The sequence below is a fragment of the Tiliqua scincoides genome, chromosome 1 (assembly GCF_035046505.1).
Source record: "Tiliqua scincoides isolate rTilSci1 chromosome 1, rTilSci1.hap2, whole genome shotgun sequence".
In the NCBI taxonomy this organism is placed as follows: Eukaryota; Metazoa; Chordata; class Lepidosauria; order Squamata; family Scincidae; genus Tiliqua; species Tiliqua scincoides.
The window spans coordinates 259352698-259357608 of record NC_089821.1 but is presented as its reverse complement, the minus strand read 5'-3'; the positions used below and the strand labels follow the sequence as shown (position 1 = coordinate 259357608).

Genomic DNA, 4911 nt, shown 5'->3' with positions numbered 1-4911 from the left:
AACCAGATTTCCAGCACAGAGGTAAGTCAATGTAGCCTCGAGGTAATGAAACGAACATTCCCTTACATTGAGGAGGCCTCCATGACTGCCACCTGACTGCAGGATGCAGCACATGTCCCATTGGTACAACAATGTCAGTGAGGAAAAGTTGGTTTGGAGTTGGACCTTCATAGTATTAAATGTATTGGGTTGGATCCAGACTTTGGATGCAAAGATATGCTCGGGAACACCCAGTGAATTATCTGACTTAAAAAGAAGTCAGAGTGACCGATCCCCCTGGATTTGAGGTTTGAAAAGCAAGTTTGAAAAGCAGTTTGTACTATGGCATGGGAACCTGTCACTCAAAAGGAAGATTATCAGAAATTTCTCTGGGTGTGCCCAAGCATGCCTTTGGATGAAAGCCTTTGTTGTTGTTGCTGTCTTCCCTAAGCCTTGCAAAGAAATTAGCTAAAAATCATAGAGCTGGAAAACATGTAGTTAAACTCTGCACTGCTTTTCTGTAACTTAACAGTCCCATTTACTAGGAATCTTGTATCAATCAAAGCCATTCAAAGCAAAGCTGAATATTCAAGGACAGGCCCTCAAGCAAATGCAAGTGAGTTGAGGAAAACTCTTCTGGGATTTAGGATGCAGATGTGGCTGGCTCCCTGCCTCCAGAAATGGGAAAAAAAAAAAAGAATCCATTCAGACACTCAAGGATTTCATGCTTGTTTACAATTTGCCTTTGCATAACAGCTAGGCTTACAAATGGGGGCATTTTCATTCATATCATGGAATATCTCATTACTTTGGTGACATGTTTGGTTGCCTTTCAGTCTCATTACCTCCAGGCAGGGGGCAGATTGAGGTATATGTATGATAAGAGTGGTTTGCTGAGAGAGAAGAAGGGAAAAAAATCCGAGGACCAATGTTCTCTACTTCAAATACCCTCTTATGGGAAAGACATTGCTACTTACTAGAATCACGAAGGAAGCAAACCAAAACAACTTTGAGCAGTCAAGAATGCCTCCAATGATCAATTACTCTGCAATTACTTGCATAATATCAAGGGCCTATCCCCCCCCCCCCAAAAAAAAAAAACCAATTAACACCGTTATTTTTAGTTACCAAGGATATTTGAAAGAACTTAGGATATTTTTCGGGTGCTGAATCAAAAATGGCCTGTTTTGCCCAATTAGCTCTAGTTTTGAGGGTACGGCATAGCCACCTTATATGCTGATTTATTAGCCGCCTTGGGTGCCCTTTGGGGAGAAAGGCAGATTACAAGTCCAACAAACAAACAAACAAATAAAGTTATGATGAATAAATCAGCTTCCTCATCTGGTGACCCCTTTGTTCTTCCACCTGGGGAATATGACCCATTCTGGACAAGAGTTGTTCTACCTTACATTCAAGGAGTAACTGACCGCATCAGTAAGATTATGGGACGAGCAGACATTGAATCAGGCTTTAAACCAACTAGAAAAGTCCAGCAGTGTCTGTGTTCTGTGAAAGACCCCAGACAACCATGGGAGACACCGGGTGTCTATAGGATCCCATGCGAGTGTGGCAAGGTTTATATCGACACCTCTGAGAAGTTGGACAACACTAGAATCAAGAAACACCAAAAGATTTTGTAGACTGAGACGGGCTGAGAAGTCGGCAGTACCTGACCATTCTTGGAGTATAGGACATCAGATCAGTTTTGACCAGATGCAAGTCTTGGTGGCAAGTGCCAACAGCAATGCCAAGCACGGGTCTATAGAGAGGCCACTGAAATATATAAACATCGTAACAACATGAACAGAAAAGAGGAAAAGCTCAGCTTTAGTCATGCCTGGATGTTGGTGCTCAGCAAAACCAAGATCTTAAGATTTAACAAGGAGCAGGTTGAAGGAAAGGGTACCTTTAAGAAGTTTGGAAAGGAACGGTCTGGTGATGAAAGTACTGATGAGTTAATTGGGGCTGGGAGCTGCTCAGTTACTAGTTAATTAAGGAAGCCTGACTATATAATCTTGACTGTTTGTCCTTACACTCAGATGGAGGTGGGGGCATGTACCTATGCATAGGGCTTTTTAGCCAGGACACTTGTTCAGTTCTAGACTATCAGGATGAAGACAGAGATATTTGAACTTTTAGGTGGCAGTATAGATTTTTTTTACTCCCTTGAGAAGGCCCCGCATAGTTGGGGCGAAACATTGGGAGACTTTGTAGCTTTTTTTGCGCACATGGCCTGACAGGCCAAAAATGAATTTTTCTTTTAGTAAACCTCATACATGGTGTGCTTCCCCCTGTCCCACTTCACGTTTGGAGCACATACTTGTGGGTTGAAATTGGTGTGTTGTGTTGACCTTCTCCCTAGCACTCCAAAAGCTGTCTGAGGCTTCTAGGGTGCCTTTAACAGTACTTCCAGTTTTCCATCAAAAAATCTGATGTACTTTTAATGGAGCTCCAGAAGCCTCACATGGCTTTTGGAGTGCCAGGGGGAAGGTTGGGTGAGGCTTCATGTGACCAGGTTAGTATGGGCGGGTGTGTTGTGTTGTGGGGTAGCCATATTGCAGGCCTGGCCACAGGGGCTACAGCGGCCAGACCTTTAACTAGGCCTTGGTCTTGTGGCTTGCAATTACATTTACCCACAAATCTATATGCTTCTTTAGAAATCCAGTAAGACTAGGTGTCCATATTCTTAGATTGGTTGGCAACCTTCGAAAGACTATGGTATAAGCCTACAGTACCTGGTATTCCCAGGTGGTCTCCCATCCAAGTACTAACCAGGCCTGACCCTGCTTAGCTTCCAAGATCAGATGAGATTGGGCATGTGCAGGGTAACATATTCTTAGATTCCATTATCACTTTCCGGGAACATTCTTTAACTATCTTTATGCTCTCATAACAAGGGTGATTAGAGTAATAAAAGGATGATATTTTTCCTACCATTTTGAAACAGGTTGATGGGTGAAGTGCAAGATTCTAATCAACATAACACCTTTTGTGTTAATTAATACCTCCAGAAAGTGTTAGCTGTACTGGTTTAATTAATCTGGAGTAGAAAGTGGGAAGTTATGAAATAAAAATCCAGATACTCTGGATGTGCCTGATTTGCGGGTGAGAGCATAATCTCAGTCCCAGAAGAGAGTCTAAGGCAACGTAAAATATTTTCACAGGGCTAAAATACTGCAGTGTTCAACATTTTTTATGGGGGCCTTGCAACACTAAAATTGCGAGTCAGAGTTCACTGGGAAGAGATAAAATCTTCCAGTTAAAAAGTTGTAAAATCCTGCTTTATAACACATCAGGCTGGAAATGCCCTGAGGGAGAAACTAATGCAAGTTAGTGTTAATGCAAGTTTAAACCTGACTTAAACTGGAAGACCAAAAATAAAAACTGAACTGAGTAAAATATGTAGCCAGTATTAAGCAACCAGTACAGAAATAATAGTAATATGATGATGATCATAATAATCAGCCGTGCTGTTAATAATAAGCTATACAGTTAATGTTTAGATTTGGATTAATTTCTGATCTGCCAATCAGAAAACAAAAGTACACAATATTCCACAAAACAAACTAAAGATTTAATGAAATTATTAAACACACTATGTGATAAATAACTAAACCCTAAACTGGCAGCACAATCCCGTTCACTCCCCCCGCCACACCGATGCAGCAAAACCAGCGCCGGCTGTGCTGCATCCTATGGGCGAAGTTGGAAGGCTGGAGTTCTCCCTGAGGTAAAGGAACATTGGTCCCCTTGCCTGTGGATAAGCCCCAGTCTGCTCAATTGGTCTACACAAACCTGTGCAAGCTAAATAAATGCTGCAAGTTCGAGTGGATCTGTTTTGGTGGATCAGGCCCAGGAAGGGGGGTAGAATACAGCATGCATGGTGTTGCCAATCCCGATCTGCCCACACCCCCATCCCTGCCCTGTTACGCCCCAGTTACTGTTGTGAATGGAAAAGACATTGCCTTGACCTCCATAGAGATAGAAATATAATAGCCCATTCTGTCCTGGGCTGGCCCAGAACATGCAGTTGTGCTGGTGCAGCCTCACTGCTTGCTAGGCTAGCCAGGGGACAGACAGCAACAGAGGGTAAGTAAAGATATTTTGTTCCTACTTTCTCCGTTGCTGCCTGGTCTCCAGTGGACCTACTCAGAACTATACCAGCTGGCATAAATCCAGATAGTTTCATGTGGCCTTGTTGAGCCCAGGCATTAGTTCTCTTGCTTGGTCAGATTTAGACCATAATCCTATGCTCCTCGAGGATGTGTGTGTGTGTGTGTGTGCGTGTGTGTGTGTGTGTGTGAGAGAGAGAGAGAGAGAGAGAGAGAGAGAGAGAGAGAGAGAGAGTGACCTCTTGACCGATAAACTGTGCTGTAATCTTCATTGCTAGCCTGTGCTTTCCACAATCGTCCACAGCTGATATCTCATAAACCCCTAGAGTCCCCCAAAATTTCATAAGAGTGCCGGCACCACATACTTCCAGCTGCCATGACCCAGAAGTAGCCCATTAAGCCATTGATGGGAATCCACCAACATATTCAGACAGGTCTGCATCTACAGTTTTGTTTCACCTTTGGCTTTTGGTTCAACTATTCAGTGGTTTCTGAGGTACTTCCACGAAGGCTAAGCTCTCTCTCGAATACACAAAAGCAGACCCCCAAATGCAACTGCTCTGTTTCTAACGTCATCTTGAGTTGAAGTGGAGTGTATTAGGTTTGAATAATATTGAATTATAAGAAGAAAAATCTAGCTGCTATAAAAAGGAGGTCATGGAGTAAAGGCAGCAGAGCTGCACTGCCATTTGTCATAATGAATGATAATAGTATGCATGGGAAACAGGGAGCACAGCAACAACATAAGTTGGCAAATTATCAAGGCATCGCCTCGTTTGCAATTATAAATCCATGAGCATGCATAAACATATGGCTTCAA

General features: G+C 42.9%; 1 pseudogene; it reads right to left on the bottom strand.

Annotated features, from left to right (window-relative positions):
- Positions 1-2702: 2702 nt before the first annotated feature.
- On the bottom strand, positions 2703-2821 carry LOC136638271 (5S ribosomal RNA; annotated as a pseudogene).
- Between the last annotated feature and the right edge of the window lie 2090 nt (positions 2822-4911).